The sequence below is a fragment of the Dipodomys spectabilis genome, unplaced genomic scaffold (assembly GCF_019054845.1).
Source record: "Dipodomys spectabilis isolate Male_0828 unplaced genomic scaffold, ASM1905484v1 ptg000163l, whole genome shotgun sequence".
Taxonomy (NCBI): domain Eukaryota; kingdom Metazoa; phylum Chordata; class Mammalia; order Rodentia; family Heteromyidae; genus Dipodomys; species Dipodomys spectabilis.
Window position 1 is genome coordinate 6,579,914 of NW_024870840.1, and position 26,651 is coordinate 6,606,564.

The 26,651-nt window shown below is 40.8% G+C and overlaps 1 long non-coding RNA gene and 1 pseudogene across 1 annotated transcript in view; both read right to left on the minus strand.

The window, feature by feature from the left end:
- LOC122119118 overlaps positions 1-26,651 on the minus strand; it is a 73,218-nt gene that overhangs the window by 11,324 nt on the left and 35,243 nt on the right. The window contains exon 2 of the long non-coding RNA XR_006149509.1: positions 5,794-5,921. This is a non-coding gene — a long non-coding RNA (uncharacterized LOC122119118). The remainder of the gene's footprint in view (positions 1-5,793; positions 5,922-26,651) is intronic.
- Positions 9,157-9,663, minus strand: LOC122119117 (annotated as a pseudogene).

Sequence of the window (26,651 nt, forward strand, 5' to 3'; positions counted from 1 at the left end):
CCTCGTGCCATTTCAAACTTGCAAAGAGACAAGACAAGATTGACAGGAAGGGACACAAAGGAAAGATAGTTTAATTTGCCTCTTGGGTAATGTTAAGCTATCCTAACACCTTCTAATCCAGATACTAGCAGCAGGAAGGCCCATGTGCGTCATGTGTCAGACTGGGACTTTCACATTCAATGTCAATCTGCCCTGAGTCCCTGTGACTGTACAAGAGGAGAGTGAAAATGGTTTGCTTTCATAATTGTGAGTCCTTTCTGTGTCCCATAGGCAAGCCCCCACGCTAAGTATGTGGCATGAAGTCAAAGGATATATAGGACCTCTCTCTATTTCGTAGGTGGGGACACTGAAGCTTGAAGATCTGAGGTCAGTTGTCCAGAGTCACAATCTAAAGGGTAAATGAAGGGCTTAATATATTTAATACATTCAGTATATGTTCTTAACCCAATAATGGATGACTTTGACAAATAGCAAGCAAGATACCCATGGTAAGGCATCTGCTACCAGTAGGGTGGTAACTCCAAAAAGATGTGTTAAAATTCTGTTAGTATTTTGGACTGTTACTTGATTTAGAAAAAAGAAAATTCAAATGAGGACTTATTGTGCTAGAATGAGTTCTAATCCGTGATTGGTACTTGTAGAAAGACAGGGAAATGTCGATACAGAACAATATCAAGGGAAGAAGGCTATGCGAATAAGGATGAAGAATCTGAGAATCTGTCATCAGACAAAGAACACCAGAGTTACTAGCAACTACCCAAAACCAGATGAGGCAATGAAAGAACTCTTTAGAACCTTCAAGAGAGCATGTGCCTATAAGACACTTTGGTTTTGAACTTCTGGATTCTAGAACCATGGGAAAATTAATTTATCATTTTGATTTTTGAGGCTATATATGCCCAGCTGGGCGTGGAACTCTCAATCCTTTTACCTCAGTTTCCTGAGGGCCAGCACTACAGGCATATACCACCCACATCCAGAATTGTTTCTGTTATTTTAAGCCACCAAGATTGTAATACTTTGTAATACTTTGTTAGTACAATCCTAGGAAATATAGTATCCATCTAATATCCATCTTTCTAAATTGAAAGAGAGAGAGATTGAGGTAGGGAATTAGAAGGCAAGACAAGTTTCAGACAAATAATACTGAGATTATCTCTAGTATATTGTCCTTTAGAATGGGTCAAGATGTTAAGCAAAGAAAAGGCAATGAGAGAATAGATGAGGAAGGTCACAAACTACGGAGCTTATTGAAGCAAAGGAATCACAAGAGAAAGAGTCAGAAGCAGATCTGGTAGATCAGTTCCTTTAAAGTGATGAGTTAAGAGAAGGTTCAAGTGTTCCCTACCAGTGAAGGAAGGGACCCAGAAAGAACTGGATTTGGGGATGCTACTGTAGTTTACCCTTCCGAAGAAGGAAGAGGAGAGGGGGGTGAAAGTGACCTTGCCTCACACTGCCCTGTACTCTCACAGTTCTGCAGGTGCTTACGTCAGACTCTTCTCCAGTTACTGTACTCCGGGTACAAGTTCTTCGCACTCACAAAGTGACTGTCCAGGAGGGTTGGGCTGAGGCCAGAGTGGCACCAAGGAATCTTATAGTTGCTTCAGCCTGGATTGCTCTTTAGTGTTGTTGGTAGTGGTGGTCGCTGTAATGCTTGAACTCAGGGCTGGGGCACTGTCCCTGTGCTTTTCTGCTCAAGGCTAGTGCTCTACCACTTTGAGGCACAGCGCCATTCAGGCTTTTTCTGTGATTAACTGGAGATAAGAGACTTATAGATTGTCCTGTCCCAACTGGCTTCAAACCATGATCCTCTGATCTCAGCCTCCTGAATAACTAGGATTGTAGGCATGAGCCAGTGCCCAGCTCTGTATTGCTCTTTACATTCCTGTCAGCCTGGACAGCGCCTCTTTCAACTTCTAGTCCATTTCAAATCAAGCTCACTGGGCCCATAACACTTTCCATACTCTATTTCTTATACTCTGTTTCTTTATACATCCATATACTCAGAACCATAATTCACTTTTTTATGTATTTGTACTGCTCACCCATGAGGCTGAGGAAGCATCTCCTTCTAGTCTGTGCCCTCTGTAGAGCCTGCTCCAATGTGGTTGAACACGAAACAGTTTTATTCTAGAGCTCAAGCAACAAAAAGTTTAAAATAGCAGAAAAAAAAAAAGAGGAAAGCAGAGAGGAAGAGCAGGTGAAGTATATGAATACACAATTTACACAATCAAAGAGACAAAAGTGACCATGACTATTAACCACATGGACTTAATTACATCAACTTTGATCAAAATCAGAGGAGTCCAAGCTGAAACTATGCCGAGAAAATGTGTTTCACCTTTGACACTGACACAAGTCTGACGACATGTTGTTTGGGTTGGGAATTGCTCACAGAAGTGAAAAATGACATGGCTCTAAGGGGGTCAGTTTGGCAGTGTCTACCAAAAGTCCAATTACATTTACCCTTGGCCCAGAAATCCCACTCTGGGGAATATCTGGAGGATGTCTGCAGAGATCCAGTGCAGGCAGAGGGTGATTCTGTGCCACCATTTGTAATAGTGAAAGGTTAGAAGTAATTCAAGGACCTTTGTTCCAAAGAACTAGGCAAATAACCTGCATAGAAGTGAGGACCAGGACAGGCACCCAGGGAGAGAGCAAGGCTTCTCAAGGCAGTGCTTTCCTATCGTATCAGTGTTTTTTTTTTTAATTAAATTGAATTTATTTTTAACTGATAGATAAAACAAAAATTGTACATAAGAATGAGGCACCATGGGACATTTCAGTATGCATATATATTGTAGAATACATTTTTAAGTCTGGCACCAACTTGGGTGAACATTCAAGATAATCACAAAAGTTAAAATTTTAAAGTAATATTTAAATTTATCACTTGATGAACCAATTTCCTGCCTTTTCCTAATAGCAAACCCTGGAAATAAATATCTCAATAAACTACTCAAAAGTTGCTCAGAAGCCATCTGAAAGAAGCATTCCATTGTCTTCCCTAGGGAACTTTGTATGCTTATGACATTAATCACTCAGTTTCCTCATTTTTTTCCCCTCAATTACCAGTGAAATTTGATTTATTTCCTACTTTCAGATTTTTCTATACATTTTCAAATACCTCTTCCCTAAACTCAGAATGTTCACATATCTTTGGTTTTGCTAGATTCCCCACACCACGCATCAAAACCTCATAAAAATCTCTCAATAAATACAACTTTCACATTTCTACTTAGAAACCTAGGTTGCCTCATTGGAGTGTAATGCCCTACACACAACCCAGGACCCAATATTTCATTGTAACTCAGAACAATCTTACAAAATAAGGACCATTATAAATCATTTTGGAGCCTGGAGATGCTAAGCATATTGCCCAAGGTTGAGTACTGAGTGAAGATGGACCAGTATGGAATTTTCAATATACTGACTTCAGTATATTGAACTCCTCACAAGCACTCCTCCAAGTCCTTTCTGGTCCATGGACCTTTCTCTTCTGCTTCTTACACTTCCATGTTTCTCATCCCTTCATCCACGCATTCATTCATTCATCTGTCAATATCCTTGTCTCCCTGCTATGTACCAGGAACCCATGCTAAGTGATGTGATGCAGATATTAGGACAATCTCTGACTTTAAGAAGCTTACAGTTCAAAAAGAACACATGTGTAAACAGACAACCCCATACACAGGATGTTCTAAAATATGCACCCTCCTATATATTTCTATTGTTTCTTCTCCTGTCCTCAGGAAGCAACCATTTGGGGTCCTATCTATTGTGATGGGACAATGAACTTTAGAAAAATTCCATGAAGATTATCATAGATAAAGTAAGTTCCCTAAACAGACTTACATATTAATCATTAATGATAACTAATTCTAATTATTTGGGTTGGTATCTGCTTTTCTGTAGCCTATAGTTTTCTGAATGTCATTTCACATTGAATCGTGAATAAGAGTATACTAATGTGTATTTTTACTTCTCTCCACATAATCCAGGTTGGAAACAAAACAGAAAGGAAACCTATCTGGTAATGCTTCTAAGAGAACAGTAAAGAATCCCTGAACAACCTTACCTATTGGCCTCAAATGTCCTCTTCCTTATCACAATCCAAAGGACTCACATTCCTTGCACCATTGTTCTGACTAAGCTAGAAAGGTTAGCCTACTAAATGGATATGCAATCTTGCCTGGGAACTACTGTCTTCGTAGCTGAAGGACTGCCCACCTTCCGTCCCCTAACAAAGCTAGTCACATAGGCTTGGGCTCCAAGACAACTTAGCACATCAACTTTCTCATCTGAGAACAGGGAAAAAGATGGATTCTATAAGGTATGACCCAAATCCAAACCTTCTTGGGTCACTCTTACAAGACAGATTTTCACATGCAGCTCAGGATCAAATTGTAATCTCTCTAGACCTCTGGTACCCATTCTACCACCCTAAGCCTGGCTACCAGTGCTACAGAGTAGCAGGAAGAAGAGGCCCTAGAATCTGACAAATGAGGGGCTCTGAATTAACAAGTGTCCCAGCTGCAGTCCCACAGGCTGAGCTGGGGTCATACTCTAGACTGAGGATGTAGATAAACACAGAAGGAAAATTCTGGGGGCTGGAAAGGTGGCTCAGTGGTAGAACGCTTGCCTTGCATGCATGAGGCCCTGGGTTCGATTCCTCAGCACCACATAAGCAAAAAAAAAAAAAAAAGGCAGAAGTGGCGCTGTGGCTCAAGTGGTAGAGCACTAGCCTTGAGCTGAAGAGCTGAGGGACAGCGCCCAAGCCAGAGTTCAAGCCCCACGACCGGACCCAAAAAATAATAATAAAATAAAGAAGGAAAATTCTGTAGGTAGAAGACAGTGTTCAAGTTCCCCCAGACAGAGATAGAACAAGTCCATACCAAACACCAGAAAGCAGTACCCAAGAAATTACTTTGAAAAAAGTTTGAACAAACACACCGGGGGTGGGGGGGAAGGGACACAGGAAGTCAAAATTTATATTTTATTTTTTAAAAATAGAAAATAAATGGGAGTAAGGATCAGATTTACCTAGACTGGCTTATACCTTTTCATGGTTTAGTATTTTGTTTTGTCTTAAATATAGAGAGGCAAGGTAAGAACAGACAACAGAAAAAAAATTCTACTTCTTCCCCATGCTAGGACCTCCCAAAGTTCTTAACCTGGTCTCCTCTATTAGATACCAAGAAGATTTCAATGGACATCTCCATAGACTGAGGATCAGAAACTGAAATGTCTACAGACATCAAAACCATTACCTAAGGTGCTACAAAGTGTTATTGGATAAATTGGCTTTTCCATTCTCAAACATCAGTTTAAAAAAGGATTTTCCCAATTGTCATACTCCATTTGGGCAATTATGACAAAATACCATAAACTGGTAGCTAACAATCAACATAAAATTATTTCTCACAGATTGTCTCAGGGTCTGGTTAGGTAAGACTTGCTTCCTGGTCCATGGATGGCCATTTCTTTTGCTATAACTTCATATGATGGAAGGGGTAAGGGAGCTACCTGGGATCTTTTTCATGAGGACATTAATCCAACTAAGGAGGGCTCCATCCTCCTGACCAAACCACTTCCAAAAAGGATGTGCTTTCTACATGCCATCACATTAGGGATTAAGTTTCAACATACAACTGAGGGTTGGGGGAGACACACTCAGACCATAGCATAAATGGTATATTTAAATAGTCTCTAAGTTACAGTTTAATTTTTAACTTTTACTTTCATCATCCATTACTAATAATGTCACCTAATACTTCCACAAAAAGTACTTACCAGGGTCCACACTGATCCATTTAATCCTCATGATAGCTCTTTGAAGTATCATCTTGAATGAAAGATACCAGAAACAGCACAGTTCTACATGATTGTACATGGGAGCTTCAGGGAAAGGCAGAGTAAACCTGTAGTTTAGAATCAGAACAATGGTTAGTCTTGAAAAGGGCAGGGAGTGATGAAAAAAAGGCCCAATAGAACTTTCTATGAGATAGAAATGTTAGATCTATCTTGGGTCATTCATTTCTCTATATGTAAAATATGTTTTGCTTTAAAAACTTGTTCCTACATTTGTCACAAATATCAAGCATGATCTATCTTTTATGCATTGTACTTCCATTTTTAGGACCATTTGGCAGAAATGTAAGTCTTTAGAATAATTTGGGGTCTTGGGGAGTTTTTGAGGTGTTGCTCATCTGGTCAAGATTCCACCACTGAATACTGGGTGCTGGTGGCTCATGGCTATAATCCTAGCTACTCAGGAGGCTGAGATCTGAGGATCATGGTTCCAAGCCAGCCTGGGCAGAAAAGTCCCCATGAGACTCTCCAATAAACTATTCAAAAACTGGAAGTGATGCTGTGGCTCAAGTGGTAGAGCGCTAGCCTTGAGCACAAAGAGGCTCAGGGACAGTGCCCCAGCCCTGAGGTCAAGCCCCATAATCAAAAAAAAAAAAAGATTCTACCACTGAGCCACTGAGCTACATCCTCAGTCCTTAGACCTACCAGGTTTTAAATCATCCATCTATGGTTTCAGTCAGAGGTTTCTAACATGATAATTCAAAGCCCTTCTTGCAGTCTTTCTAAAGAGTAATCAAAAGGAAAAAGGCAATGTTCTGATATATAACTTATTACTAGCGCTTGGCATTGTTCTGGCTTCTTCTTTTCATTGGTTGATTTAAATCTCATATAACATCTAAGAAGAAGGTTGGGACAGGCCAAGTAATGCATCAAGGTCACAGAGCTAATGAATGACATCACCAGGCCTTAACCCCAGATCCCTAGTCCACTCTCTTTCTCATAAACACACACACATACATACTCACACACACACACACACACACACACACACACACACACACACACACAATCCACATGCATACATGCATAAATATGTGCAAGTACACACATATGCATATGAAATACCCAAATCATGGATCTCCCATTGTTTATTATAAATCTGTGATGACAGTTCTTTCTGTGAGATCTGAAAACAAATTAAGTATTTCCAAAGAGCACATGGAAAGTTTTAAAGCATCACCTGATTCACCACCCTTGGCTCTCATTCTCAGATCCCTGTTTGCTTTGGAATCTAGAGACTGGAATAATCTACTCAAAGTAAACAAAGGAAGCATAGAACAGTTGTAGAACTTGCCAAAGGGCAAAGGCTAAGGGGGTTTATTCACTTTGTTTAGGTGTCAAAGCAAAATTCTCCATTATTCTGCACACTAAAGTGTGTCCACTTTAGAAGGGAAGTGCACACACACACACACACACATACACACACACACACACACACACACACACACACACACAGACTACAGTTCAAAGTTAAGAATGAAGAGTAATTAGCAGAAAATTCTCCATTATTCTGCACACTAAAGTGTGTCCACTTTAGAAGGGAAGTGCACACACACACACACACACACACACACACACACACACACACACGGACTACAGTTCAAAGTTAAGAATGAAGAGCAATTAGCAGAGGGAAGAAAGAAATGAGCTTGATCAGTTGCAACCCTGGGCTGCTCTTTCACATCATGGTTTCTTAGATTTTCTGCTCTCAATAGTGGTTTTTGACAGTGAAATTCTAAAGACACTGCATGTACCAAAGTCTAGTTGGTTTGTTAGAATCAAAGTCATATCCTCATCCCACCCACCCCCCCAAAAAAAACTATCCAGAAAGCTTCAAGTGACTCTCAGGTATATACTAAGATAAACGCACTAAAGAAATCTCTTACTAGTTAATGTCAAAACAATTCACTTCAACTTTTTCCTGGCAAGGCATAAAAAAGAACAATCTTGTATAGTACTAAGACAAAAATAAACTGAATGGCTGCTAAGGTTTCTAGGCCAGCAGTTGATTAATGGATGAATGAAAGGGGGAAAAAATGCTATCATTATTACAAAAGCAGGTTTCTCATCCATTATACATCCACAGTGCCATGCTCTGAATGGCACTTCACATCACACTCAAAATGCAGAATGCTGACCTTCAGGTATCTTGTCAACAAAACTGGAAATGAATTTCCAAGCTGTTTTCAAGCTCTAATCTTCTCCCTTTCCTCCCCCCCCCCCCACAAAAAAATAAAGGAGCTAGGACAATAATTCCCTTGGGAATTATTAGGTTATCAGCTGTAAGCTCAAGTTTTATTCCTTTCAATGGCTATGGAGTAAGGAAATAACAGTGTCAGCCCAGATCTTACAACCTTTTCAGTTCCAACCAGCAGTGAGTGTGAGTCCCAGCCCTGTTACATATGTCTGATAAATCTTGCTTTCCCCAACAGATCTAATGTAGCCATTTTCTTCCAAATGAGTAATAGGAGCACTGTAAGTGGATATCTTTTAGATTCTGGTGAAGCTGTCATGAGATTCAAAACTCCAGTTGCTATGGACAGATGGCTGTTCATATAATTTAAAATGGAGACACGATGCCAGGAACACACTAGAAATGAAGAACAGCTCAGAAGAAAAAAGTGTGAGTTTTTATAATGAGATTTTTGTAATGCAACTCCTTTCAAATTAGGTCATTCAAGACTAAGTGTTTTTTTTACTTTGGTCTTCCCCAGCAAAAAGAAGAAAAAAAAAAACAGCCAAGAACAAAAGGACTTCGAGGTAAAGGGACCTGGTACATAAAGTCTAAGTTTTCCATTGGAGATCACTTCACCCTAGCCAGGAAATAGGCAAGGATAACTCATTGTAACAGCTAGTAGTAACTGAAGCATAAGGTATGACCGACTGTTGTTTTATGTGTGTTAACTCATTTAATTCTATGAAGCACTGAGTGTTCAAAAGGCTGGGTCCTAGAGCTTGCTTGAGTTGAAAACTCTTTCTTCCATTTGCTAGCAGGGCATGCTCCTTTTCTGTACAATGATCACACAATGGTATCTTTCTCATCTAGCTTGCTTTGAGAATTAATAGCTAATGTTAAGCTCTTCAAAAAATTTTTTTTGCCTGTCATGGGGCTTACACTCAGGGCTGGGCACTGTCTCCGAGCTTCTTTTGCTCAAGGCTAATGCTCTACCACTTGAAACACAGTGCCACTTCAGGCCTTTTCTGCCTATGTGGCACTGAGGAATAAAACTGATATTCACTTGTTTTCCATTCTTTTTTTATATACAACAAATGATATTCATTTAAGAAGTTTTTTTTAATCAAAAGTTGTATATAAGATTATTTCACTCCTGCATCTTCTCAATTGTTTCTTCCTTGTATTTGTCCTTTTCCTTTCCTACTTGGCAGGATTTAACTTTCCGTTCCAGGATCTTTTTGCAGTCTTTGTCCAGTTTCAGCCTGGCGATTACCACCTTGCTGGTGTGAATGCCTATGTCGACAGTGGTGCCATTGGCCTTTTCCCGCTGTGCCCGCTCAATGTAGATGACATACTTCTTCCTGTAAACCTGGACCACTTTGCCAATCTGCTGGCCTTTATAATGTCCTCGTACAACCTGCACCTCATCATCCTTCTGGATGGGCATTGTACTTTTGTCTCAGGTCTTTGGAAAGAGGGGAATACATAATCTTCCTGCGAATGTGGGAAGGTGCATTGAAATGCCTTTTCCAGTTCTTGCTCTGGTCAGAAGTGACAAAGGGATTGAACTTCATTTTGGCCGCTCCTGCTTCAGCAATGGCAGAAAAGGGGAAGAGCTTGTTTTCCATTCTTATTGCCATTTTACAATTAGGAAACTGTGGTACTGAAAGTATTTGCTAAATATACAATTAATCTCTAACTAATGAACCAATAAATATCTGGCATTTTGTAAATATTTCATACATGGCAGTTATTTTTATTCTATAATAAACAGAGATCACAGGGTAAACAAACCATCCCTCTGTAATTTAAAATTGCACTTTGAGCTGGGCGGTGGTGGCTCACACCTGTAATCCTGGCTACTCAGGAGACTGAGATCAGAGAATTGAGGTTCAAAGCCAACCCCAGGTAAGAAAGTCTGTGAGACTCTTATTTCCAATAACCACCAGAAAACTGGAAGTGGCGCTGTGGCTTAAGTGGTAAAGTGCTAGCCTTGAGCAAAAAAGAAGCTCAGGGACAGTGCCCAGGCCCTGAGTTCAAGCCCCAGAACTGGCAAAAAAAAAAGAAAGAAAGAAAGAAAAAGAAAAAAAACAAAGATGGCTAGGTGCATGGTTCAAGTGGTAGAGGTATGAGCACAAGACTCTAAGTTCAAACCACTGTACTGTCAAAAAATCAGACTGTTCTATGAAAACAAAAAGAAAACTATGATCAAATCAAGATAAGAAAAGCTTTACAAACCAAACAGGAAGTCCATTAAAGAGATAGGACTTTGGAAAAAAAAGAGAGAGATAGAGAGATAGGACTTTGATATAATGTAGGCTGCCACTGAAGAATGTGAGATCTGGCATCGAGAACAAGTAGACAATGACACTGTGCCTGGGAAACTGAGGTTTTAGGCCCAGGCCCAAAGTCCACGAGTCACATGTTAGGTTCGGTCAAAATAGAGATATGGTGAAGGACCCAGAAAGGAGATTTGTTACACGGCAGCCGTGGGAAGACAGCACTTCAGTACATCTTCAACCACCTTCAACTATCTTCAAGGGTATGAGGAGTGTGAAAAGTAGACATATTTACAATAGTCTCCAGTTACAGTATGGCCTTGGTTCAAAGGCATGGCTGGTGGTCTATAGATTTTGGTTCTTCTCTAGAAGATGATAAGAAGGTTTTGCCTTTTTCAGGGACAATTTATTTTTTGTCATAAGATGTTTATCAGTGAATCCAGTCTTTCCTGATTGTAAAGTGACTGCTGCAGAGAATAGTTCAGATCAAAGGGCATAGATTCAAAGGAGAGGAAAGGCTATGTATGCAGCGCTTAATTTACAGGTCCAGCCAAAGCAGTTTTTAAATTGTTTCATATACCCATAGGCTGAGAATGAATGTGAAAATGCTATCTGATTTGTGTGTCATGGACATCCTAAATCTTCTATCAGTCATTAACCCCCATCTCGGGGCTGGGAAGGTGGCTCAGTGGTAGAGCGCTTGCCTTGCATGCCTGAGGCCCTGGGTTCGATTCCTCAGCACCACATAAGCAGAAAAAAAAAAGCGGGAAGTGGTGCTATGGCTCAAGTGGTAGCGTGCTAGCCTTGAGCTGAAGAACTGAGGGACAGCGCCCAGGCCCAGAGTTCAGGCCCCATGACCGGACCCAAAAAAAAAAAAATCTTCTCCCTTTCAAAGCCCACATTAGGGCTCACTTGATCTTATCTCCCAGGACATGAATTTAGTTATCTGAACTTGTGTCTTCTGCATAGTTCCTAAGATCTGAAATAAAGTTCTATGTAGCTTAGCTGAGTTTTGGTTAATGGACAGTTCAAATGGTCAAATGAGACAGATTGCCAAACCATAATCAAGCTGTTTCTGTCCCTGACTTCCTTTGTCTGTCCACAAAGGCCACCTGTGGTATTGTGGAGATGAGCTCTCTGAGCTTCTGCTAATTCTGAGGGTTGCCCAATCTGTAAACCATGCTGTGCTAAATCAAACTGTTTGACTTAATTTGTCTAAAGCTCCTGCTTTCGTAATTATATCTATTGTGAGGGTTAACTTCTACTTGATAGCAGTTTTCTACTTACTGTGTTAAAATTGTATTGTAAACTGCTTTGTTGAATGGCAACTCCTTTGTACAATTACTTAAAGATAAAAAATATTAAAAGTTTCAAAAAATCCTATTTCAGTAAGGCTAAGTTCTTTAAAGTAAACCAAACTTTAAAAGGTAGTATGAGGGCTGGGAATGTGGCTTAGTGGTAGAGTGATTGCTAACATGCATGAAGCCCTGGGTTCAATTCCTCAGTACAACATAAACAGAAAATGCTGGAAGTGGTGCTGTGTGGCTCAAGTGGTAGAGTGCTAGCCTTGAGCACAGAGAAAGGCTCAGGGACAGAGCCCAGGCCCTGAGTTCAAGCCCCAGGACTGGCAAAAAAAAAAAAAGATAGTATGAGTATTACATGGGTCTTTTAAGCTTCTGAAGACAACTGGAAAAATGTCTGGAAGTTGAAGAAGGAAGAGAAAAGTACTAAGGCCCCTTATCCCGGAATGTGGTCCAGGGAAGCAGATGGATTCAAGCAGGATTTAGGTGACACCTGAGAAAAGGGCTTATGCCCACAACACTATAACCTCATATTTGAGTGGCTTCAGGGCCGGCCCTAGAGCATGAGTACAAATGGGGGTGAAGAGAGAGAGAAGAATTGGGGGGAACAGGAGGAACAGGGGGCAGGTGGGGTGAACAGTACAGATAGAGATATCTGGGCATCAATACAACCATCCATCCACTATCTTCCCTACCTTTGGTCAAAATAGCATTTTGGGGCAAGCCAAACCAACTCAAAGTTTTCTGTAGACTCATTTTTCTCATGTACTAGAGAGAATCCAGCTGTAAAATGATCATCCTCAAAAACAAAAGGCTTAATATAATGAGTCTTCTTGTACTTTCTACTTCGCTCAGCCACTGTCACAGGTGGCTTCTGGAAATGAGACAAGAGACAATCCAGTAACTGTTTCTAGAAAAAGACACTGACATTCTGCTAATTTAAATCCGCTGCCTCTTTAAGCCAGGCATTGTGTTTCCTAAGCACAATCATGGCAGACAGCTGAGTGACACGCATGATATAGTCTCCTTATTGGCCAGAAGCAGTGCTTTCTTTCTCATCAAACTAAGCTTCAGGGAATGGAAAAAATGTTTATGGAATTGATTCTATACCATGCTTTTTCTCCTATTTTTCTGTAATCCCAGCATGTTCTTAGGATTTGGTCAAGTTAATTTCTAAGTAAAACCTTTTAAATTCTACTAATAACACTTATCCCTATTACTCCCCAGACACACAACACATCTGTGCCCAGGTTCCTCAAGAAGGACATCTTGGAAAGTTCCTCTCTCCTCTGAGGAGGGAGCAGGAGAAAGAGAATATAAGAAGCATACCAGTTTTTCCAAGAGCAGGGAAATGGGAGTATGATCGATCATAAGACAGGACCACTCAGGGTTACATAAAGCCTGGGACCCCAAAAAAAGGACATCAAATTCACACGCTGTGGGTAGAACACCAGCTGAAGAAAATAATTATAAGCCAGGGCCTATAGGGTCACAAGAGGTTCTGAAGGATAGGTTCAAATAAACACTGAACAAAGATTTGTTGATTGAATGGATAAATGCATAGTTAGCTAGCATGGGCAGGGCAGGCCCAAAAGAAAGAGGACAGTCAAGATAGTTGACCCCAGAAGCTTCTGGGGTTTGGGGGTTTTGTTTCATTTTTGTTTCGAAACAGGATCTCATTATGTAGCCCAGGCTGACATTAAACTCCAGATCTTCCTGCCTCAACCTCCCCAGTGCTGGGATTACAGATGTGTGCTATTATTCCAGCCAAAAGTTTACTCTCATGGTTTTCTAGCCTCATTCAAACAGAAGTCAGTAGACAGAGGATACATCCAGGGACCTTAAGAGCTCTGCTGTTCACAGCTGTAAACTAGACCAATGTGAAGTCCAGTACCCTTCTTCCTACAAATCACAATACAATGATATACACTCCTACACCTTGCTAAGATTAAAGGAGCTAAGTTCCACTAAGGGGAAGATAGTTGAGAATATGGTCCATAATAAATTCCATAACAGCCATTAAAAGTTAAGTTGTTGCCATAAATACCATCACAGTTTCAGGAAGCATCTATTGAGAGGTTAATACACACCTTGCAGTTCATGCAGGACAGGTGCCTGGTCCTTAAACTGGAGGATTATGGTTAGAGAGTATTGGGCAAACAAGCAGGAAAAATATCTGTCCAGGGCTAGGAAGGTAGCTCAGTGATAGAGCGCTTGCTTTGCATGCATGAGGCCCTGGGTTCGATTCCTCAGTACCACATAAGCAGAAAAAAGCTGGAGATGGTGCTGTGGCTCAAGTGGTAGAGTGCTAGCCTTGAGCTGAAGAGCTGTGGGACAGCACCCAGGCCCAGAGTTCAGGCTCCATGACTGGCAAAATATATAGAGAGACATATAGATATAGATATATATCTGTCCAACTCTTGGCTCAGCCTGTAAGTAACTCAAAGCAGAGAGCAATATATGAGAGGTAAGAAAGTTGTGAATTTGTAAAACTACAAACAGCATGGCATTTAGCAAATACACCAGGCAGGGGTGGCAAGACTTAAGGCTGATTCACAGGTAGTGTTTAGTACATTTGTGTGTACTGAATGGATGTGGGAGGCAAAAACCGATCAGAGAGGATCATATACCAGCCATGATGGTAAATGGATCTGTCTTGGAGGCCATAGAGAAGTACTGATGGGAGAGAACTTTACTCAGACTTATGTTATAGCTAGGTTCTATGCTGTATGAAAATTTAATCAATACAAGCAAAAAAAATTATATTTTTCTCTTTCTAGAGATGGAACCCAAGATTTTACACATGCTTGGTAAGCACCCAACTACCAAGCTGCACCCCCATCCCTTAAGTTAATTTTTTTAAACCTAAAGCTATTCCATTACTTTCTAATTACTTAAAGAAGTAACAAAAAAATTATTCTGTTCCTGCTCCTAACAGAGCTCATAAAATTTTTCATTGCTATAAAATGGATTGGAGTTTAAAGAGTCAAGAACTACTGCTCAACACTGCAGTATAATTTCTACCAGTTCAGGATATATTTCAAACCCTCTTGAGCAACTACAAGAATAAACCTGAGATGTGTGTGTGCATGTGCGCGCACGCACGCACACCAGTCCTGGGGTATGAACTCAGTTCCAGGGCACTGTCCCTAAGCTTTTGTACTCAGGGTAAGTGCTCTACTACTTGAAACCACAGCACCATTTCCAGCATTTTTGGTAGTTAATTGGAGATATGAGTCTTACAGACTTTCCTGCCTGGCCTAGATTTGAACTATGATCCTCATATCTCAGTCTCCTGAGTAGCTAAGTATTGCAGGCATGAGCCACCAATGTCTGGCAAATCTGAGATCTTTCAATTGTAAGGTTTGTGACAGAGGGTTCCACTTAGACTCAGACCCTCTTCACTGGGTGACTAACCTTTACAGGGACGTAGTTCATGACTGCAGGGACATGCTCAGTTGATGAGCTATTCTGTGATAGCTCAATGCTGTTTCCATTTGGCTTTAATCCTACAAAGATCAAGATGTAGCACAAGCAGGTTTGCTGGGATACACACGTGATGTATTCTCAGAAATGAAGCAAAACACATCTAACATCCTTTTCTGGCTTCCTAGGACTCCAGAACTTACTGTAACCTTAATGACAGCCAAAAGGAAGGTCTTTTCTCTTGACCCTTGGCTGACCTTTCTTGAATGTCCAAGAACTTTCTTCCTTCTCTTTCTGGCTATGGCCTACATTTTATTCCCTCTGGAGAGTCAGTCCTCAGCAAAAAGCTGAGTTCCAGCAGAATAAATGAAGCTGTGGAGATCTCACATGTGACTGGTAAGCACATGATGTATGGCTCAGATTATTAAAAAAGTCTATTTTTCAATTATATTCTAACTTAACAAATTTAAATGACAGGGCGAAGACATGGTTGAACTTAGAGGGCTCTTCTTAACAAACAGGAGTCCCTTGATTCAATACCTAATTCAAGGGTGTGGAGGGGAACCTCATTAAAATATATAGCACAATTATTTAGTGGAAAACTTCTGAATGTGTTTGAAATGACAGGTATACATACTGACTTTGTCAACTATAAATTTTATGAAATCCAAATATAGATCAAGTATGTCTAATGAAAAGTTTGTAGCCACATTGAGACAGGCTGAGATAGGCTGTTACCTACATGCTAATAACAAAAAAACAGTGCCGAAAAAGAACACAAATGTCTCAACGATGTTTATACTGATATGTTGAAATGATAATATTCTAGCTGTACTGGGTTAAATAAAATATGCTATTAAAAGTAATTTCAGTTTATTTTTACCTGTTTAATGTGGCCATTATTACTCACATTATTTCTATCAGGTGCTGATCTACATCACAGTATTACAGAAACTGAAGCCCCTACCAGCTGGTTCTGTGATTTCAAGCAATTTACTCAATTTCTTCAAACCTCCATAAACTCATCTGTAATAAAATCTTACTATCTTCTGAATAGTTATACAGTGGATTTTTCATGACCCAATGAAAAAACAAAAAAGCTGACCACAATACATTGGGAAAGTACAATTTTCCATACATGCTCAACCTTTTTGTTTTTTTCAATACTGAGGGTTGATCTTAGGACTCTACCATTAAGCCACACCCACTGTCCTACCAATGCTCACTTTCATTTTTCTTTTTATCATAATTATCTCAGACATCCACAATGATTAGCAAAATAATGCATCAAAACAAATGTTGGAAGCTAGTCGTGAGTAGCTCACACCTATAATCCTAGCTACTTAGGAGGCTGAGATCTGATGATTATGGTTCCAAGTCAGCCCAGGCAGAAAAATCCATGAGACTTTTATCTCTAATAAACTATTCAAAAAGAGCTAGAAATGGAGCTGTGGCCCAAGTGGTAGAGAGCTTACCTTGAGCAAAAAAAGCTCAGGACAGTGCCCAGGCCCTGAATTCAAGCCCCAGGACTGGCGCCAAAAATAAATAAATAAATGTTGGTTGCTTATGGATTGACACTGCTATGTCATTACCTCATAAAGTATTTTAGGGCTAGGGTGTCCAGGGCTCAAGAAGAGAGAAAGGAAAGAGGGAAGGGGGGAGAGATAGAGGGAATGAAGGAAGGAAGGAAGGAAGGAGGGAGGGAGGGAAGGAGGGAGGGAGGGAGGGAAGAAAATCAACAAAAATATATCTGTAAATAATCCTACCAATCAATAGGCATTTTCAGACTACTTCACCCAACAATAACAGAGTATCAATTATTTTCAAGCACCCATGGAACAAATACTAAGATTGACCACATAGTGAGCCATAAACCCAACTTGACAAAGTTTTTTAAAGCTGAAAATGTACACAGTATCTTCTCTTGCCACAGTAAGTAATAAAAGCAATAAAAAGTAATAAAATTAGAAACCAATAATAAAAAGATAAAAGGAAAAAATCTCTAAATACTTGGGAACAAGTACATTTCCAAAGACTCCATAGATCATAGAGGACATCGCAAGGAAAATGTAAAAATAATTAAATGTTGAATTGAATAAAAATAAAAAATCAGGGCTGGGAAGGTGGCTCAGTGGTAGAGAGCTTGCCTTGCATGCATGAGGCCCTGGGTTCAATTCCTCAGTACCACATAAGAAAAAAGAAAAAAGCCGGAAGTGGCGCTGTGGCTCAAGTGGTAGAGCGCTAGCCTTGAGCTGAAGAGCTGAGGGACAGCGCCCAGGCCCAGAGTTCAGGCCCCAAGACCGGACAGCAAAAAAAAAAAAAGAAAATACAAGGTACCAATATAAGGAATAAAATAGAAAATATTATAGTTATTGCAGGTATCACATGGGTAATAAAAGTAAAGCATGATGCGTGGTGATATAAACCTGTAGTCACAGGGAACCTGAAGCAGGAGAATCACTAGCTCTAGTTCATAGCAAGACCCTTATCACAGGGGGAAAAAAAAGGTAATAAATATCACACATATTTAACAATTTAGATAAAAAGGATCAATGTTACAAAAAAAAATTTTTAAGGAGCAATGCTTCAAAAAGCAAAATAAAGCCACAACTCAGCCAAGATGAAATTAACAGTTCGAGGAAACAGCGGTATAGTAGAGCACCAGGATTGACTAACTTGAATACTCCTGTAATTGTTAAAGAAACTGAACTCATAATTTTAAAACATCACAAAAGAAAGCTCCTAGTTACAATGATTTCATTGTCTATTTAATTATCGTCACTTGGCTGCCTTTTTTTGTTCTGAGACGTTAAAGGACTGTCCCCATTTGGGGAAGCTAAACCTGGCAGCTGCCTTTGCCAGGACACTTCCTAGTCACGCCCCTTTCACCAGACTCCTTTCCCTGGCCCTCAGCTGTCTGCTTATGTGGCTCTCTTGTCACTTCCACACTGAAGCCCAAAGTGGATGAGGGTCTGTGCCTTACTTACTTACTTGCCTTATATTATTATTGTGCCTTGTAGTATTATTGACTTATTTATTTTGAAACTGGGTCTCCACTATATTGTTCAATCTGGTCTTGAATTCTTTTTTTTTTTTTTTTAACTCAGGGCCTGAGTGCAGTCCCTGAGCTCTTTTGCTTAAGGCTAGCACTCTATTACTTTGAGCAACAGCTCCATTTCCAGTTTTTGAGTGGTTAATTGGAGATCAGAGTTTCACGGAGACTTTTCTGCCTGAACTGACTTCAAACCATGAACCTCAGATCTCAGCCTCCTGAATAGCTAGGATCACAGGCATAAACCACCGGCACCTGGTTTGGTCTTGAATTCTTGGGCTTAGCAATCCTCTGGCCTCAGCCTGCTGAGGAGCTAGAACTCCGTACACATACCACACCATCAGCAACAGCACCTCTGCAGCTGCCTTGTATGTTTTTCTGTGGCGCTTATTGCAGTTTTAGTTAATTATTTGCGATGATACATCTAAAGTCTGCCTCTCCCTCTAGTCTAAGATGCTATAAACCATAAACTATATTAGGACAGGAAACTGGATGGCTCAATTTAGTCTCTATCTCTGGCTTAGAGCCAAGAGCCATAAATCTAGACATCATTAGATCAATATTCACTGAGTACTCTAGTAGTGTTCTCCAGAGAGACAGAATCAACAGAATGTTTGTGTGTACTTGATTTTAATTCCTAATCAAAATATGTAACTTCTAATCAGTAACCTAAGTGAACTGACTTTTGTGTGTATGGGTTTGTGTGTTCTTGCACACACTCAACATGCACAAAAAGAGATTTGTTATAAGGAATTGGCCTATATGATTACAAAGACCAGTGAGACCTAGCACTTGCCTAGTGAGTCTGTAAGCTGGAACTTGGGAAAGTTGATGAGGTGGCTCCAGTCCAGGCCAAGACCCTGGGGGCACCAACCAATATTCAATCTGAAGGGAGGAAAATGCTGATATCCCAGTTCAAAACAGGTTGAATTCTCTGTTCTTTGTAGGATGGTTCCACTGAATTTGTCAGTGCCTCGAATGAAGCCCATACACATTGGGAGGACACCTGGTTTACTCAGTGCATGGATTTAAATTAATCTCCTCCAAAAACAACCTTACAAAATCACATAGAATAATGAGTCTGGAACCACATGCGTTATTCTTCTTTTCCTCCCCTGAGCAGACCCTTCCAACTCAAGCAAGTCAGTTCATGCTAACAGACATCTGCAGGTTGACAGCCCCATGAGCACCTTAGATATGTCCCAAAGCATCTGAATCCTGGCTGAACCCACCTTAGACTCAAGTCTGGGCATAATAGTGGATGATTATTTTTAACTTTTGTCCCTTTCTTTTTTGTAAGACAGTTCTCTCCATGTTGTTCAGGCTGGCCTCAAACTCCCTATCCTCTTGCCTCAGCCACCCAAGTACTGGAATTACAGGCATGTACCACTGCACTAATGAAGAGCTAATAAATTCAAATCCTCAAATTCTACTACTCTTGTTTACTTTCACACTTCATCTCTTCTAGGTTTTGTAAGTGCATAGATTTTATAAACACAATCCATAGACATACCACAATAAAATAGAATATTTCATTACTTTCAATCCTTGTATACTTATTGGATTTTCTCCAACTTTAGCTTTTCCTCTCCAACATGCTCACTTTCAAACACAGCAGATTTTTCTGAAAAAATTGGTAATTATCCATTCATCATAATAAACCATTTAAACCAAAAATATTTTTAAAAATTATTTCCCATGGCTGTACTCATTGACTTACCTTGTTGGTAAAACAAGCAACTTAATACAGGGAAGTTGTATTCACTATCAATTTGGGGAAAAAATTGTGGAAACTGATTCTTCCCTTTTAGAGAAAGTTCCAAATGCTATTCTCTATTCTCTTCTCTGTACATGACAAGGCAGAGCCAGGGCCTGGTTCTCTAATCATGGGGACAGATTGGCAAAGGTCACGCAAACTTCCTCACCTGCTCGAAGAGCAGGTCAACCGGACATCATGTAGCTTAAAGAACAGGTCGAAACAAGGAAACAATAAGAATCAGAAACAAAAGAACAATGGAAAGGTTGAACTACTGGCCTCCTCAACAAGATCTCTGCCCTCAGACTTTCCCTTCCCCATAGGCACGGCCACATGACATGGCTAAAACCACAGCATTAACCAATAGAACTGTTTCACTGTAATTTTGTTCCAATGAAATTTAAAACATTTTCAATTCTTTCGACCCTTGCTATAGACACACAAAAAATTCCTCAGGAAAAAATCCAGACACATAGTTTCTAACAGGCAGTAAATATTATACGCCAGTGTACATTTTTTCCTTCAAAATAATCCATATGAGAATTAAAGCAACAGCCCATTTAAAGAAAAATATTGTTGTGGGTAAGTTTCCCTAGGAAATAGAATCAGAGACAGGGAAATGTCTGTAAAAGGTTTACTGAGGAATCATCTTTGAACCAACATGTGTAAGGACATGAAAGATGTAACTTAGGGAGAGGAGGAATTTGGGGCTGTGCAGGAAAGCCTCCATTCATCTGTTGGGGTGCTCTTGGGCTGAGATAACCCTGCAAAAATGGCATGAAATAAGGCAAAGGAATTGGACTTTTCTGTCCCCGTATCATCTAGTAATAGGGTTTTAGTCAGAATTGGTCCTAGGAAAAGGGCATGGCCTTAGACAAAGTGGCATCTCATTACCAGTTTTGGGTAGCAAAACTGGCTACCAAAAATGGCTGACACAGCTATCAGCCATTCACACTCTTGCTTTGTTCTGAAGTGGGAGATCAAAATAGCATATCCCAATGGCTATTCTAAGTATGAATGACATGACCTTCCACTCTCCCCAGGGACATCTTCACAGAGACCCATGGGTAATAAAGACTACTTCCTTTGGAAAGGGCCATAGAACATTTTCTAACCAGAAGTAAGACTTCACATCACTGCTAAGGTAATGTAGCCTCTTAGGCTCACCCAAGACTGACCCATCTATCCTGTCTCAAATTAAAAGCAATAACAGGGCTGGGAATGTGGCTAGTGGTAAAGTACTTGCCCAGCATGCATGAAGCCCTGGGTTTGATTCCTCAGTACCACATAAACAGAAAAAGCAGGAAATGGTGCTATGGCTCAAGTGGTAGAGTGCTAGCCTTGAGCAAAAGAAGCTCAGGGACAGTTCCCAAGCTCTGAGTTCAAGCCCCAGGACTGGCAAAAAAAAAAAAAGGCAATCTAACAGAGAACATTATTCCAATTATGTACCCTTCTCTTGGTCCCTACCCAGCACTGACAATATTGTCCCAAACACCAGTAAATTGAAAGTAAAATGCATTTCATCCATGAGAGCCTGCTGGTTCACTACACATAACCCTCATGAGCGTTTTAATGGAGGTCAATAAGAGACTGGATGGAAAAAGCCAAGTTTATGCATAGTGTTTATGCCTGATTAGGCAGTCTTCCTGCTTTCTTTTTTTTTTTTCTTTTTCTTTTTTTTAGTCTTCTTGCTTGCTGCAGTCTAGAGACTCACCAGCGGGACTTTCTAATTGGAGAAAGATGGGGATGAGTAGGTAACTCAGTGACAGAGCACTTTCCTAGCAAGTAGTCTTGAAGCTCTGGGTTTGATTCTCAAAATAAGAACTCACTTGGAACTGAAAGAATGTCTGTCTCTCACACAAAATATTTATAAAACTATGCATCTCTTCATTTACAATTCATTCTTCTGCCCACTTAAGGCAAAATCATTTCACATAAACTTTTAAAGAAATATATAATACAAACTCCAGGCATAGACACAAGGAGAATGGAGTAAGGTATTACCTCTCTCGAGTACTTGGCAAAAGTGGACGGATAAGATTTTATTAGCTCTAAGATAATGACTTCAAAGGAAATCCTGTGAACCAAGTTCTCTGTCTGTCTGAAGTGATATTAGTGGCCACACTCCAGAAAAGATGGCTTGAAGGCACAACCTATTTTCAGGGCTCTCTCAATTCCCTTCTGGGCCCAGTTTCATTGAATTCGCATGCTAAACGTTGGCCATATTGCTAGGTATAAATCTCCAGGAGGGAAAGAATTTAATGATTTAAATACAGGTGAAACCCCAAGGGAAAGGGAGTAAACGCATTTAGGTGAAGGTTGAATTTCCTTGAGATATGAGTATAATACCCTTGTTTCCAGATTCTAGGTTCTTTTGGGCCTTCTAACCCATCTCTTCCAGACATTCCATCTAAGCATTTGCACAAGTAGATACAGTCCTAAGAAGTGGTATGTAAATGAGATGTTTGTAAAATATAATAATTATTTCCCATTGTCATTCAGATTTCATAATGATTTTTATCATTGATTGTAATCTCTCTTAGCAACAAGTGAGTCACTGGTAAAGTGAAGGATTCTTTTTGAAGAATTTTTGAAGAATAGAAATCACTCCATCTATTTTCTGTTTTCACTCAGAGGCATAAAAATGGCTTCTCCTCAATTCCAAAGCTCAAGAAGCTCAGAAGTCTGAACATTTTACCTTGTGGGCAGCTTCTAGCCTTGACTATGGCTCTCTATCCTGCTCAGTGCCCCACCCTGCCTGTGTTCATCTTCAAAGGCTGCCATGACAAAATGCTACAGGCTTAGTGGTTAAGCAACAGACATTTATTTCCTCACAGCTCTGTTGGCTTGAGTATAATCAGGGTATCAGAAGGACTGATTATTTCTGACACCTCTTCCTTGGCTTCTCAATATACAATGGTCATCTTCTCCCTGTATTCTCTGTACCTGTCTGTAACCCAAAGTCATGCTGGATGAGTGTCCATGCACAGTATCTCCTTAATCACCTTCTTAATAGCCTGTCTCTGAATATAGTCATATTTTGAGGTACTAGGAGTTAGAGCTTCAACTTATGGGAGACACAATTCAGCAATGCAATTCAAACACTGACAAAATAAAAAATTCAAAACCAGATATGTGCTGATAATTCCAGCACTCAAAAGGTTAGATCAACAGAACTGCATGTTCAAATCCTGGGCTACCAGTGAGATCCTGTCTCAAAAACAAAACAAAAGGGCTTGGAAGGTGACTCAGTGGTAGAGTGCTTGCCTTGCATGCATGAGGCCCTGGGTTCAATTCCTTAGTACCACATAAGCAGAAAAAGCCAGAATTAATGCTGTGGCTCATGCTGTGGCTCAGCCTTGAGCTGAATAGCTGAGGGACAGTGCCCAGGCCCAGAGTTCAGACCCATGACCGACAAAAAAAGAAACAGTGTTATACTCTGTGAATGTAAAATACCTTGAATCTACTTTAGTGATAGTGGTAGTGACAATGTTTCAGAGCTGATTTTCATGATGCAACATTAAGGCGGTTTCAAAGTTGACTGAGAAGCTAATTTTTAAAATGGTGGCAGGTACAACAACAGTAACTGAAAAAAAGAGTTGAGCTGTGTGGTGGTCACACAGGTAAGCAAGGAGCATAAACAGCTAACCTACTGTCAAAGCCACTTGGGGAGAAAAGCAGAACTAGTCCTCTCAGAGAATTAATTGATAGATGTCAGCCAGGAAGGAGCTGAGAGTCCAAAAACTTACTTGTCACACCAAAGCCAGCCAGGCAGGTATGTTTTGCTCCAATTTTAGTGAACTGCATCTTTCTTGCTTCTGGGTGTTGTTTGGTATAGCCCCCAACCCAGCCCCCTTCCTTGCATTAGGTCATCTTTGTCTACAAGGCCTTTTCCCTTACCGATTACTCCCAGACCTTTTAAAGTGTGCAGTAAAGAGAGGCTTTGAGGGCTACACATAAATTTCAACTATAAAGTTCCCTTTCTTTCCCCCTTCCTCTCAACAAGACACACTCAAGAATTCAGGTAGAACAGTAGGTAAGTTCAGGTTTTGTGGGTGGCCTCCTAGGTAAACTCTTTATTTAGTTCCCATGACATCGTCCTGTTAGGTCATGCACCAACTTTAGATTATAAGAGGCTGTGATTCATGTGCACATAGCATTCTCATCTCTGCCCTGTTGATTGACGGCCGGAACCCAGGGCAAGCTTCATTTGGCATAGATAAAGGGTTCCTTTAAGAAGTGCTCTACTAAGCTGGGAGATGTGCTGGTGATTAGTATGCACTGAGCCATGCCCTGTTCTCCTCTCCCATGTCATTAGCATTATCCTGCTTTACCGAGGAGCAACAGGGGTTAACTAACCTGTCCTAGTCCTGATGCTCCTTCACAAAGCAGGACCTAGACAGAATTCCCTCATTGTGATACCCACCCTCTCTCCTCTGCTTGGCCTAAAAAAGAGCCTGTTTCTTACCAGACACAGCAAAGATGACTCCAACTCCCATCATCCTTCCCCCTCTTTGGCATCTTCCCTTTCCTGTTTCTAAACAGAGAGGGAAAGTTCAATTCCTCATAGACTTTCCACTCTCTGGGGTCATTCAACCCTTCTAGATCACTGAGTATTGAACATTTACTTGGTGTTGTGCTTTGCCCTGGAAGCAGCAGCTCTGGGCCTCATGATCTGCAGGGAGGAGGAAGGGAAAAGGGAAGAGCCATTCATTCAAGTGGTCTGCTGTGGAGACTAGGTCCTGCAAGCAGATGTGGAAACAAAAGATACAAGGAGATTTCTTACAGACCATTGGGAGACCCCACCTCTGGGGACAGGAAGGCCATTCATTCACTGAACTAGTAGAATGTAATTATCTATCTTCTCCCAGAAAGCCACACTCCTCTCATTCATTTGTTCCTAAAGTCACAGGGGAGCCAAAGCACTTACTGACTACCCAGAAGAGAGAGAAGCGAGATGGAAGCTTTTTCCAAGGGGTTTGTAAGCTCATTCTGAAATCTCTGACGCATTGATTCAGTATGATTTAACTTACTGTTTTATGTGTTAACTTTATACTAGAAATTGAAAATATATCAAACTAAGGCACTGGCTGCTAATTGTAACATGAAAGATACAGAAATCAGAATTCTGGGCTCCAATACTTTGGATATTTGCCAACTGTGTGATCTTGGGCAGCCTACCTAAATGCTGTCTGTGTCCTTATCCATAAAATGGGGGTCACGAAAGTATCTGTCATGAAGAACTATCATAAAGATGAAATATGTTAATGTACATAATGCTGTTACGTCGGTGACCAGCACATTGTTGAAGGTCAGTAAACATTAGTTCCTCTTGTGCAACTATACCCCTGCTCCTATTAACCTCCTCTCTATCCATCCCCTGCACCACTCTGTCATCCCACTTCTTTTTTTTTTTTTTTGGGTCCGGTCGTGGGGCCTGAACTCTGGGCCTGGGCGCTGTCCCTCAGCTCTTCAGCTCAAGGCTAGTGCTCTACCACTTGAGCCACAGCGCCACTTCCGGCTTTTTTTCTTTTTGCTTATGTGGTACTGAGGATTCGAACCCAGGGCCTCAGGCATGCAAGGCAAGCTCTCTACCACTGAGCCACCTCCCCAGCCCTCATCCCACTTCTTAAGTGCCACCTGAAAGTCACAAGAACCAGGACTACTAACGAGGAATAACATTAATAACAGAACCTACTAAGTATCTACTGTGCATAGAATTGCAAATGTTTAATACTATCTATGCATCACAAGAGCTTCAGATCAGACACTAGACACATTGCTTTGATATCACAGGTCTGCATTTACTATGGGCTGTTGGATACCTCGTCGTGCTGTTTCTTCATCTGCAAAATGGGGTTGGCAAAGGCACCTAACTCATAGGGTTGTAGTGAGTATGTGTATAACACCTAGGAATAGCAGAAGGGGTTGTTATTATTCAAATTCACAATAACCTTTTTATATATTTTTATAGCTCAAGAAACAGAATAGTTTTGAACTAAACAGAACTGCTAGAGTATTCAAATTCAAGTGTGGAAGATTCCAGAGCTTTGGCTCTAATCAGCTTGTGGTGACCTTCAATCAAATTTATGGTAGAGGAAAACAAATATAGGCTAAAGCCCAGAGCCAAGGCCAACACCCACACTTGTTCACAAGCAACCTTCTGTCCCTCACCTTTGACCACTAAAATAGTCAATCCCAAACCAGCATGAAGTGAAAGGGGCGGGGCCTTTTGGTTGGGATAGCAACAGAAATGGGTCAAACAAACTCACCTAGGGTTAGAGTGGTATTGTTTACCACTCAAGAATAACACTGGGGCTGGGAAGGTGGCTCAGTGGTAGAGCACCTGCCTTGTATGCCTGAGGCCCTGGGTTCGCTTCCTCAGCACCACATAAGCAAAAAGAAAAGAGCCGGCAGTGGCGCTGTGGCTCAAGTGGTAGAGCGCTAGCCTTGAACTGAAGAGCTGAGAGACAGCGCCCAGGCCCAGAGTTCAGGCCCCACGACTGGACCCAAAAAAACCAAAAAAGAATAACACTGAAGGCCACTACAGTCAAAGAAAACAGAGATCCCAGCTTTCTAAGCAAATACTTCAGATCTCCACTAGATTCAAAGGGCACTGCTACACTGGCCTGCCTCTCCATGCACTGCTGGCCATAGCCCTCAAGCAACAAATTTCCAAAAGCCCAAAATTTCCCTACTTGCCGGAGGGAAAGAATGCCAGTGACTGACCCATTTAAGCCATTCCAGGAAGAAACTTCCCAGGGGATGACTGAGCATTAGAAGCTGGATC